We start from the raw sequence: 13,530 nt of genomic DNA, 5'->3' as shown, positions 1-13,530 counted from the left end.
TTTTCCCTCTCTTGGAAACCTTCTCTGATCTAACGTTGTAACCCTTCTTCCATAACTCTTTTTGTAATCCGCTTTGAACCGAAAGGTAATGGCGAAATAGAAATCTGTAATGTAATGTAATGTAGAGTTGTGAAATCTTTTCATTTTTATTGTTCTTTAGAACTCTACAATTCTCTTGTTGCATGATTAAATTAAAATGTAAGCTTTTCTTAAACTCACCTCCTGACTATAGATGGGCTATTGAAGGGTGGCAAAATTTTCACTGATGAAGATCCATGAAACTAGAATGCACAATAACAGAGAAAGCTTCACTTGTAAGCAGTGGCATAGCTAGACAGCTAATTTTGTATGGGGCTGAACCCAAACTGGGTGGGCACAAAAATTATTTGCCTCTCCTTACCCCCACCTCAAAAATACTTTGGCTTGGTGGTATAGCCAGACAGCCAATTTTGGACGGGTATCTCTCTCTCTTCCTTCTCACCCCCTCAACATGTGCAGCATATCTGGTTATCCCTCCCTTCCTACCCCCCTCAAGCCTGTGCAGCATCTTCAGGTCACCGGCAGCTGACCTGGAAACTTTCCTTCTGACACAAAACACAAACGCGTATGTTAATTTTTTTAGTGCACTTTAGTAAAAGGGGCCCTTAGTTATTAGAATTTATTTTGTTGTAATGCATTAAAGAATGATAATACACCTTTAAAAAATTACAATTATGTGTTAAAAATGTCACAATTATATAAAACTTTCCAAGGAATACAGAGGTAGTAGTCTGCATTTCAAAATTTATTGCAGTATACATTTTGATGCTCTGTGATATCTTATACCAATCTTCAATAAATTGTCAATTTTACCAGTCCTTTCTGTATTTTTCTCCCTTTCATGAAGTATCTGCTCTCCTACCATAAGGCTATATTCTTCCACAGATTTATGACTGACGTCTTTATCATCAATATCGCATGCACCCTTCTTTATTAACCCATCATGCTTATATTTCATTCTGTTTAAAGATTCTACTTTTCCAGCAGCTTCTTGAGTTTGAATAGATTCTTCCTGATATCTGACAGCTTCTGCAGTAGTGTTTCTGGCTATACATCTTCCTCATAATCATCTCCTTTGGGGTCAGAAGGTTCATCATTCTGTATACTATTAGTTTCAAAGATTTCTTCTACATAATTTAAATCCTCTATAGCATTATAAATGAGAGATTTTCTAGATGCTGTGGATCTTCGCCTGGGTGACCAAAGGCCATCTGTTACATAGCTCTTGTGTCCTGGAGTAGAAGCACTAAAGCCTTTTGATGATTTACATAAAAGTCATGTTAAAGGCAGGAAACACTTCCTCGTGTATAGTTTCCTCCCCGGTAAACAACTCGCTTTCATTTTCATTATCTGAAAGAATTCTCCTAATATTTTTCTTTTTGAGTATAAACATTTTATCTTCATCTTCCCGCTCTTCATTATCTGAAGTAAGTTTTGAATCCTCTAAGTTTTTACCAACACCACTTTCTTCACAGTGAAAATTCATAGTTTTCTTTTAGCTTATGTGAATCTGAAGAAAATTCTTCGCTACTTTCTTCGTTGAGCTGGAGGTCATGATTGTCTTCTATATACTTTGCTGTTTCTTCCAACACAAGTCTGAAGTCAATGTTAGCCTCCAGGCTGATCTCATTGTCTTCCAGAGTGTTGTCACACAGATCAGATCTAAACTCTTCAGTGACATTAAAACAGCTCTCTGATAATTTTGTGTTTGAGATAGATTGTAAACTTTCACACTTATCAGTTCTGCTTGTATGTGTGGTCTTCAAATTGTTTGTCAGTGTAGGCACATTACAGAACATGTCCATAGATTGACCACTTATAATAGGTTCAAGTTCACTAACAGCATGAAAATGCTCAGAAACACCAGTTTCTTTGCGAAAATTGCTGAATGTTGTTTGCTTAACACTGTGGATACAGGGTGCTGAATATTCAATCAAGTGGTATAATGATATTTCAGATTTAGGACAGCTATCTCTATTAAAATTAATTGATTGAGGTTCAGTTTCACTTTTATCATGAACCAATGAATGATGCGTAGAGAAAGGTACAAACCTAGAAGCCTGCTCACTTGAGTGCTTATCAGTATGTTTGCTCTCTGACTTCTGTAATGTACTTTTATCTAAATTTAAAATTTTTTGTAGTGATGTTTCTTCATCTGAATCTTTTATAACCAGACTTGACATTTGGCAGCTGACATCTGAAACATCCTGTGTCAGATCAACAATGACAGTTGGTGAAACATGTTGTGTATTGGGGTTATTGCTAGGCAGTTTCCTCTCTTTAGGTTTGGAAGAAACAACTACTTATCTCAACCAAGCACTTTCGGTTCCATTTTTCATTTGTTCCATTAGTTGTTCATTCATCTGAGATTCTAACTGAACAAGTTTTTGGGCTTCTTGTACCCTCTGCTGAATATAATGATGATCTTCTGCATCCACATTATGCTTTTTGTGAGAAGCTGCTTCAGCAGTGTACATGAGGTCATGATTAGATATGCCAAACATCCCCAATGTATAAAGATAAGCAATATGTTCATCCAGATTTGTATCTGTTCTTCTTTGAGGTGCATGCATGCTCTGAAGTTGAATCTGAGTTGAGGAGGTTCGAGTATCATCCAAAGAAAAAAGTTCCCTTAGCTCTTGTTTAGTGAAATATCTGAATGGGTTCTTTTTATCACCAGTTGTTTGTCTTATTAACGAGTCTTTAAAAACCTGTCACCTATATATCTTTTCTTCTACAGTCCCACATGTAATCAACCGATATATCACATTTTCTTTTTACCCAATCCTGTAAACTCGATCTACAGCTTGAGCATCAGTAGCAGGATTCCAGCTTGGATCAAAGATTACTACTCTGTCAGCTGCAGTCAAAGTCAGGCCTACTCCTCCTACTTGTGTGGTAAGCAAAAACACAGAATAATTTTTATTATTCTGAAACATATTAATTCTTTCTCGCTCAGCAATTTGAGATACTGTTCCATCAATTCGCATGATCTTAAAACCCTTATTAGTCAAGATACGATCAAGAATGTCTAACATTTTTCTTGACTGAGAGAACACAAGAGTTTGATGACCCTCATCTCTAAGTCTTCTTAGAAGTCCCATTAGGAATACCAGCTTTCCAGATTCTTGAATCAGAGTTTCATCAGAAATATGGTCGCTCTTTAGAGCTCCTATATAATCATTCTCATCGCTTTCATTGTATGATGTAGATTGCTCATGTCCTTCAAGACCAAGTTGGATACAAGCTTGTGCTGTCAACAACTTGGGATAATCACACAGCTTTTTTAAAACAGTTAGTTCAGCTAGGGGTGATCGTGAGGACATTAACAATTCTTTTATTTGATCCAAAGAAAGAAACTGTCTATATATTGCTTCCTGTACTGATCCAAGATATACCCAAACAATGAATTCATTTTTCCTTGAAAGAGATGGTAATACAGGAACAGTAGTAGTTTTGATTACTCTCATTTTGATCAGTTTCCTTTTCAGAGGACTTATTCTTGAGTACTTCCTCCTTTATTCGTCTGAGAAAGTGTGGCTTAATAATTTTCATAAGATTTTCTGATATCTTTAGACCAAGAGCTTTCTCACTTGGGGTAGCATCCTTCTCCCTTGCCCTTGTGATTGGGATTTCATATTCCATTTTAAATGTTTTTGATGTTCCAAGCAGAGATCCTTGACATGCAAAGTCAAACAATGACCATATCTCCTGCAAGTTCTTTTGAACAGGTGTTCCTGTAAGGAGGATACGATTCTTTGCAGGTATAGCATGTGCACATTTAGTTGTCTTAGCAGAAGTACTTTTAATTTTATGAGCCTCATCCAGAATTATGTAATCCCAAATAAATATTCTTCCTTTACAACTGGACAGTTGCTGCCAACGATTGATTAACATTCTGTAAGTTGTAATAATTACACCATCAGATGTTTGGATTTTTTCTAAGTTCCTGGTGTGTTCCCTCTTCCTTGTACCATAAAACTCTTTAACTCTCATTCCTGGAGTCCATTTAGCAAATTCTCTCCCCCAAGGCTTTATAAGAGTGGAGGGCACAATCGGCAATACAGATTTTAAATATTCAGAATCAAACATGCCTGAAAGGAATGCAATAATTTGTAGTCTTTCCTAAGCCCATATCATCTGCCAGTATGCACCCTTTTTTTCTTATCTTTATAGACATTAAAAAAGAATGATACACCTTCTTTCTGATAATCATAAAGTTGATCATATAGTTTTTTTATAAACCAGCAAACCACAGTTCAAGACATCTTCAAATTCATCTTCCTCCTGAAGCTCCAGTTCTTCAAGTGCTTCTTCAACCTTTTCAATATTTATTTTCACCTTTTCAGTGGGATAAATTTCATAAGCCTGTTTGAAGAGCTCAATAGATCTTCTAAGGTTCCCTTCACTGGCTTCACTTTTTGCTTGGATTACCAAACTATAAAATGCAAATGAAATATATATTAACAGGTATGCTACAGTAAAGAATTTCTACATAACAGCTGTTTCATGTGTTTCTTCATTTTTCCTATAACAAATCAGAATTCACAGGGGCTGATCCAGTGTACTAGTGATAAATACAATGCTAATAACTTTTAGGGACAAGAGTGCTACAGACATACCATTTGTAGCATCTAGGGCAAGACAGCTGATTGTTTCAGAGGTTCTTCTATCTTTAAAGAAGTCTATGGGCTCCTTTTATCAAGCCGCGCTAGCGGTTTAACGTGCGTAATAGCATGTATTAAACCGCTAGCCGTGCTAGCCACTAACGCCTGCCTTGAGCAGGCGGTAGTTTTTTGGCCAGCGTGGGGATTTGCGCGTGATTAGAAGTCACGCATTCTAACCCCACTAGAGTGGCTTGATAAAAGGAGCCCTATATAGTGCTGAAAAAGGGAGGGAGAACAGATTGAAATATTTCAAGCCTCAGGCTGCCTTGGCATAATAGCAGCTAGATCTGTTAAAGTCTATTATATTTAAAGGATTGGAACTTGTATACCGCCTTTTTGTAGCTTTACAACCACATTCAAAGTGGTTTACATACAGGTACTTCAAGCATTTTCCCTATCTGTCCCGGTGAGCTCACCAGTGTTCTCCCCAGAAATTTTTTCCAGCCGAGTGGCATGAAAAAGTAGCCGGGTGGGGAAAATTAACCACCTCTTTTACTAAGGTGCGCTAACATTTTTAGCGCGCGCAAACCCCAGTGCTAAGCGGGAAAATTAAAGCCAGCTCAATGCTGGCATAAGCATCTAGTGCACATGGCAATTCTGCGTGCGCTAAGCGCATGCTAAAACCACTATCGCAACTTAGTAAAAGGAGCCCTAAATGTGTACTATTTTTTTATTAGTTTATTATTATTTTCCAATGCTCAATATGACTTCTTTTTTAAAGTTTGACACTTGTGCCAGAATATTTTTACTAAATTTAAGAAGTATCCAATTCTAGAAGGGAATAATTAGATATTTGCCCTCTTTCAAATGGTAGAGGTTTAAAAAAGGGAAAGGCGTTAATGAAGTCATTAGGTTCAATCTAGTCATTTATTTCTGCATGAATTTAAACAACTAAAAAAAAAGAGATAAATATAGCTCATCCAATCATACAAGAATGGCTCTACAGCAGAGGTGCCCACACTTTTTTGGCTTGTGAGCTACTTTTAAAATGATCAAGTCAAAATGATCTACCAACAATAAAATTTTAAAAAACACAAAGCACACTGTACGCAGAGAAAATGTCAGTAAGGAAGGAGGGAGGGGGCACAAACTTGGGATACAGAAGGAAGGGGCATGAACTTGGGACAAAGGAAGGAAGGAGGGTGGGAGCATGAACTTGGGACACAAAATGGAGAGAGGGACATGTTGGGACACAGAAGGAAGAGAGGGGACACAAACTTAAGACAAAGTCTGTAAGGAAGGAGGGACGGGGCACAAACTTGGGATACAGAAGGAAGGGAGGGAAGGGGCATGAACTTGGGACATAGGATAGAAGGATAGAAGGAAAGAGATGCTGAAGTGGAGGAGGGAATAGAAAGGGAAAATTGTTGAGCATGGGTGTGAGGGAAAGAGATGGTGTACATGGGGAAAGGAAGAAAGAGGAGAATGTTGGGCATAGGAAGATAATTGTTGGACATGGTGGGAGAGGAGTAAGGTAGAGAGAGATGAGAGGGAGAAATGTTGGATGTGGTGGTGGAGAAGGAACAGTGGGACAGATGCAAGAGGGAAGAATGTTGGACCTGGTGGTGGAAGGAATGGAGGAAGAGATGTTGCATGGTTCTGGAGAGGGGTAATAGAAGTAGAAATGTTGGGCATCGGGCTGGTGGGCAGGGGCAAAAGATGCTGCACACAGTCCAGGGGGGATGAGAGAGGGAGAAATGTTGGATGTGGCAGTAGAAGGATTTGGAGTGATATACCCTGGATCCCTCTATCTTTCTTTCCTCAGTCCATTTGCAGCAAGGGAAGGAATGAGAGAGAGATGACGGACATTGCACATGGGGGTGTAGGAGAGAGGAAGAAATGCTGTGCAAGGTGGGGAGGGGTAAAAGAGTGTGCTTTGTGTAGTTTAATTTTGTGGTTACCATTATGTATTATTAATAAGATTATATTGTGTGTATGTGAAAAATGAATGGAAGAAATGGCATTTACAATTAGTACTATTATTAGTATGGCGGCTGGGTCTGGGGTGGACCCTGGGCAGTGCTTTTGGGTCCCCCAAACAAAAAAGCATTCCACTGACTATGGATGTTGGACCTAGTGTTGGAGGAGAGATGGTAGACCTGCTGGGAGGAAGGGGGACGAATGAACACATCCCAGAAATTTTGGCATAATTTTGCATTTTCAATTTTAAAAATCCTTATCTCCAAGATGCAAACCGAGCTATTTTCTACACATAGCTATTTAGGTTTTTGCATACAGGCCCCTTATAGTAGCTTTTTCACTCCTTTATATTCATATAACACATGTTCACCATTTTTAAAGTTTTCTCTCTCTCTCTTTTTTTTTTTTTTTTCTTCACTCAGCATCTTGAATATCCCTGTTTACTGAGTAGACATACAAATTTTGGTTAGAAATGATTCACAATTATTATCCTACCAAGACCTATACAAACTTTAAATAGCTTTACAGTAACTTCAAACCTGGAGGGAAAAAATACCACAGTACTACTGTACCTGCACGGTTTTTTTTTCCAATGACAAATTGCTACATATAAAATAATATAAAAACATATCCATAAATGAATTTTGGCCCTTTGTCAACTAGTAATCAGTCATATCAATCATGGAGTTATATGTCACTCACACCCCTATAACATACAAGTCCAGACCAGTCCACCTGACTTCTACTACTGGCAATCCCCCTCCCCCCCCCCCCCGCACAATGGCGTCACGTACTCGAGCTCCCGGAAAGATTCCTTGTTCGCTACGAGGTTGCGAAGGACAGCATGGAAGAGAGTGCAAGGTCCAATTTGTTCAGTGTCCTATCCTGCACCATAGGCATCCTGCGCTGCAGTGACGTTTCCAAGCGAGCGAAGGGTTCCCTTGCACTGTGACTTTTTTGCCTCATTAGGCATAGGTCAGCGACGGATAGAAGCTTACAACTTGCTTCGGGCCTTCCTCGTTGCCTGGTCTTGCCTTTGTGGAAACAGAAAGTAGGCAGGACCCGGCAGCGAGGAAGGCCCGAAGCAAGTTGTAAGCTTCTATCCGTCGTTGACCAGTCTCCTGCCTTAGCCCGTAGCAAACTCATGCTTCGGGGCTCTAAGGTATGCGTGCCGGCTTCCCTTCTCTTCTCCCCCTCCCAACCCCTCTGGAAGTAACTTCCAGTTCGGAGGGAAGAGAAGGGAAGCCGGCAGTCCGGTTTCAGAGGGAAGCCGGCACGCACACCTTAGAGCCCCGAAGCATGAGTTCGCATCACCAAGCCGGTGAGAGATGGTTTTTTGGGGGTGATTTTTTTATGTTGAGTGGCGGCAGCAGCAGGATTCCCGATAGATGACAGCCGGGCGGTCATCTAAATTTGCCGAATGGACCGCCCGGCTAAAAAGCCCTGGGGAGAACACTGCTCACAATTTATTTAATGTACCTAGAGCAATGGAGGATTAAGTGACTTGCCCAGGGTCACAAGAAGCAGTGCAGGGTTTGAACTCACAACTTCAGGGTTCAGCTCTAACCATTGCACCACACTCTCCTCCTCCTCCTCACAGTAGATTTGAGAAGTGATAATGTAGGAAGTTGGGGAAAGTCTCAAAGTATGAACATGAAGATTTTGGAGAGGAGGACACAGTGGTGTACCAAGGGGTGGGGCAGGGGTGCACAGCCGGCCAGGTCCGGGTCCTCCTGCCCTACTACCTGGGTCCTCCTGCCAGGTGCGGGTCCTCCTGCCCTTCCTTTCCCCCAGTCTGCGCCGCTGCTGCTGCTAATCGCCAACGTTGGAAAGAAGACTTCTTGTCGGCGCGGACCGGGGGAAAGGAAGGAGAGAGGCGCTTTTTTTTTTCCACGGCAGGGAGGGAAGGATGTAGGCAGGCAAGCTGGCTGACTTTAGCATGGCAGGGAGGGAGGCAGGCAGGCTGGCTTTGGGGGTGGACAAAATCTGGAAGGCAGTGGGGGAACATAAGAAGGAGACACTGGGGGCACTAAGGACACGGGAAGGGGGCACTATGGACACAGAACGGAGGCACTGGGGGCACTAACACTCGAAGGAGGAACTGTGGGCACTATGGACACAAGAAGGAGGCACTGGGGGCACCATAGATACAGGAAGGTGGCACTGGGGGCACTATGGACACGGGAAGGAGGCACTGGGGGTACTAAGGACACAGGACAGAGGCACTGGGGGCGCTATGGACACAGGACGGAGGCACTGGTGGCACTATGGACACAGGATGGAGGCACTGGTGGCACTATGGACACAGGACGGAGGCACTGGGGGCACTAACACTCGAAGGAGGAACTGTGGGCACTATGGACACAAGAAGGAGGCACTGGGGGCACCATAGACACAGGAAGGTGGCACTGGGGGCACTATGGACACGGGAAGGAGGCACTGGGGGTACTAAGGACACAGGACAGAGGCACTGGGGGCGCTATGGACACAGGACGGAGGCACTGGTGGCACTATGGACACAGGATGGAGGCACTGGTGGCACTATGGACACGGGAAGGAGGCACTGGTGGCACTATGGACACGGGAAGGAGGCACTGGGGGCACTATGGACACGGGAAGGAGGCACTGGGGGTACTATGGACACAGGACAGAGGCACTGGGGGCACCATGGACACAGGACGGAGGCACTGGGGGCACCATGGACACAGGACGGAGGCACTGGTGGCACTATGGACACAGGATGGAGGCACTGGTGGCACTATGGACACAGGTCGGAGGCACTAGTGGCACTATGGACACGGGAAGGAGGCACTGGGGGCACTATGGACACGGGAAGGAGGCACTGGGGGAACTATGGACACAGGAAGGAGGCACTGGGGCACTATGGACACAGGACGGAGGCACTGGGGGCACTAAGGACATGAGAAGGAGGCACTGGGGGCACTAAGGACACAGGACGGAGGCACTTAGCGTCATTTTCAGGGTAGGTCTTAATATATGATGTCATCAGTAATGCGGCAGAGTGAAATCCACGACGGACAAGGCCAAGCAGCCTGTTTAGAGTGCTGCCGGCCCGACACTGCTTTGGATCAAGGTACGGCTCGCTCATGGTTGACAGGGAGGGAAAGATGGAGGGGTTCGGCTGCACGGGGGGGGGGGTGCTCAAGGGTTCTGAAGTACAAGGGATGGGAGGGACGGAAGGATAGAAGCTGGGCAAGGGTTATGCTTAACGTGACCATTAATTTTTTTCATCAAAATAGGACATCTATTAATTGTCAGTCCCGCCCTAGCCCCACCCCAATTTATTTCTATTCATTTTTCATGTACACATAATATCAAATTAATTCATAATGGTAACCATAAAATTTAAAAAAAACACAAAGCACACTATATGCAGAGAAAATATTAATTATTTATATTTGGGGGTTTTTCAAATATGTCAAGGCAGATGACTTTAAAATATGCAAAGTCACCTCAGTAACTATAGAAAAATAGACAAATATATTGCAAAATATAGACAGCCGATATAAATTCTCAAAACCGACACATTTTGAAGTAGGCAGGGCCCGGTAGAGAGGAAGGCCTGAAGCCGGCAACAGCGGCGAATTGTAAACAATGCTGCTGCCCGAAGAAGGTAATGGTGCCAGGCCTTGGAGCACCTGAGGCAGACCGCTTCTCCCCCCTCCCAGCCAAACCCCGGCTGACCCTCCTATCTTTCCCTTCCATGCGAACCCTGCCGACCCTCCCAGCGAGATGACCGAGCAGCAAACCTCCCTCTAGTAGCATTGGCAGCCGCAGCACGCTAAACAGGCTGCTTCGCGGCTTTCTCCTGATGGTGAAGCATCACTGATTATGTCATCAGTGATGCGGCAGAGGGACTCAACGGCAGGAGAAAGCTACGAAGCAGCCTGTTTAGCGTGCTGCGGCTGCCAATGCTGCTGGAGGGAGGTTTGCTGCTCGGTCATCTCACTTGGAGGGTTGTCAGGGTTCACTTGGGAGGGAGAGATAGGAGGGTCAACGGGGCCCGAGAGATGATGCTGCCGCTGCCGAATCCAGGCTGTGATCCCCTGTCCCATTATCCCCACTCACAGCTTTGGGACGCCTTCTCTGAAAACGGGACATTTCGGCATCCTGAAGCTGTGAGTGGGGACAACAGGACAGGGGATCTGAAAAAGGGACTGTCCCATTCAAAAAGGGACGTATGGTCACCTTAGGAATGGTACTCTTCTAGTACCTGAAATCCATATGGATTGCAAATGCTATATATCAGGAAATTATACCTGCCCCAACAAACTTTGGTATGCTACTACTGTGTTTCCCTGAAAATAAGACAGTGTCTTATGTTAATTTTGGGCCCAAAAAACACACTAGATCTTATTTTCGGGGTATGCACATGATCATCTCCCCCTTCATCCCAATTCTTCATCTTTCCATTCTCTCCCCCACATGTGCAGCATCTTTCCTCCCCACCCCCTGTGCAGCAGAAGTTTGCCCAGCTTCTATCCTTCCCTCCCTCCCATCCCTCGTGCAGCATAACTAAGATGACTATACATCCCGTTTTGAATGGGACTGTTCCTTTTTCTTATCCCATGTCCCATTTTCAATGACGGCATCCCGCAGCTGTGTGTGGGGACAAGACAGGCGATCGCGGGTGAATGGGTTCTCGTCCTGTTTACCTACCCGCCACCGCAACAACAGTGGAAGCGCAGGTGCAGAGCTTGGGAAAAAGTGCGGCTCCAGCGGAGGCCTGTGGAAGAGTGTGAGGCGCCCGAGAAACCCCACAGGGCCAGGAGGCGAGGGAAACTCATGTAACTCGTCTGCAGTCGAGCCGTGTCACCCAGACAAATTCATGAACTCCTCGGAGCCCGGACAGGACTCTGGGTGTCGATCGGCAATGTAGAGGGCCATGGTTTCCCCCCCCAGCGAGTTCTGAGGTTGCACTGCTGAACGTCTCTCCTTGCCCAGCAGATTGGGAGCCAAGAAAGGCGAAAAGTGGCTGTAAGAGCTGTCGCCGGGGAGAGGAGATTCGGGGACCTGGTGCCAGATAATGGAGACCCTGCGCTTGTAATAGCTGCACGGACTGGGCCAAGGGCTGGGTTTTGTGGCATCGTTTTCAATCCTTAAAAATGCAGAATGAACTGTTAGTTTCCTGTTGCCCGGCAGCACTTTTTGGCCGCCCTGGCCAGCAATAGTGTGGTGGTAAAATCTATATGTGCCACTGTAATAATTTTGTATTTACTCTCCTTTGGGGTAGATACTGAATTTAGACTCTCGGTAACCCCTGGTTACCTCTTCCCTCCCAATTTTTCACTAATCACACATAGGGTAGTGGAAATACACATTTGGGAATCTCTCTTAAGTTTGGTTACTGTAGTGATAGTAGGGAGGCTCCTGGAGCCCTTATGGGGAGCTGTGGAACTGCTGATCTTCTTCTTTAACAGCTGACTGGCTGGCCCGGAACTTCCTCTCTGACGTCAGAACTGGCGTCGGGGAGAAGGCTTCTGGGCCAGCACCGGGACATACCTTTCCTGCGATTGTTGCGGCAAGGGCAGTGGGTGGCAGCGGTGGACCGGGGATGACCAGAAGAATCGGGTAGGCAGACAGACAGGCAGGAGTCCTATCTGCAGTTCAGCTTTCTCATATTCAGTGCGGCAGGGAGGAAGGCTGATTGGCTTCGGGGTGGGGTTGTAATAAAGGCTGGAAGGCAGTGAGAGGGAAGCAGGCAGTCAGGCTGGCTTTGACAAGGGAGGGGCACTAAGGACATAGGAAGGAGGCACTGGGGGCACTAAGGACATAGGAAGGAAGGAAGGAGGGAGGGAATAGAAAGGAACAATTGCTGGACCTGAGTGCAGAAAGAAAGAAATGAAAGAAAGGATGCACAATCAGAAGGAAATGCAACAAGAGACTCATGAAATCACCAGACAGCAAAGATAGGAAAAATGATTTTATTATCAATTTAGTGATCAAAATGTGTCGGTTTTGAGAATTTATATCTGCTGTCTATATTTTGAATTATATTTGTCTATTTTTCTATAGTTACTGAGGTGACATTGCATATTTTAAAGTCATCTGCCTTGACATCTTTGAAAACCCCCCAAATATAAATAATTAACATTTTCTCTGCGTATAGTGTGCTTTGTGTTTTTTATTTTTAATTTTATGGTTACCATTATGAATTAATTTGATATTATGTGTACATGAAAAATGAATAGAAATAAATTGGGGTGGGGCTAGGGCGGGACCGACAATTAATAGATGTCCTATTTTGATGAAAAAAATTAATGGTCACGTTAAGTATAACCCTTGCCCAGCATAATCCTTCCGTCCCTCCCATCCCTTGTACTTCAGAACCCTTGAGCACCCCCCCCCGTGCAGCCGAACCCCTCCATCTTTCCCTCCCCGTCGACCATGAGCGAGCCGTACCTTGACCCAAAGCAGTGTCGGGCCTGCAGCACTCTAAACAGGCTGCTTGGCCTTGTCCGTCGTGGATTTCACTCTGCCGCATTACTGATGACATCATATATTAAGACCTACCCTGAAAATGATGCTAAGGCTTATTTTCAGGGTAGGTCTTATTTTCGGGGAAACACAGTAGTTTAGATTTGCCTTCTTGAAAAGATTGAACATAAGAACATAAGAATTTGCCTCCGCTGGGTCAGACCAGAGGTCCATCGCGCCCAGCAGTCTGCTCCCGCGGCGGCCCATCAGGTCCATGACCTGTAAGTAATCCTTTATATCCTTCAATCCCTTTTATCATTCCTTATCTATATCCTTCTAACTGTACCCTTTCTTTATCCTATATCTTCCCTATCTATATCCTTCGATAACTTTTTCTTTCAAGAATTTATCCAATTTCTTTTTGAAACCCTGTAAAGTACTCTGTCCTATCACACCCTCCGGAAGC

General features: G+C 44.2%; 1 pseudogene; it reads right to left on the bottom strand.

The window, feature by feature from the left end:
• Positions 1 to 2,342: 2,342 nt before the first annotated feature.
• On the bottom strand, positions 2,343 to 11,534 carry LOC117360312 (annotated as a pseudogene).
• Between the last annotated feature and the right edge of the window lie 1,996 nt (positions 11,535 to 13,530).

The sequence above is a fragment of the Geotrypetes seraphini genome, chromosome 5, assembly GCF_902459505.1.
Source record: "Geotrypetes seraphini chromosome 5, aGeoSer1.1, whole genome shotgun sequence".
NCBI classification, from domain to species: Eukaryota; Metazoa; Chordata; class Amphibia; order Gymnophiona; family Dermophiidae; genus Geotrypetes; species Geotrypetes seraphini.
Note: the sequence above shows the minus strand (reverse complement) of the source record. Positions and strands in the feature narration are given on the sequence as shown.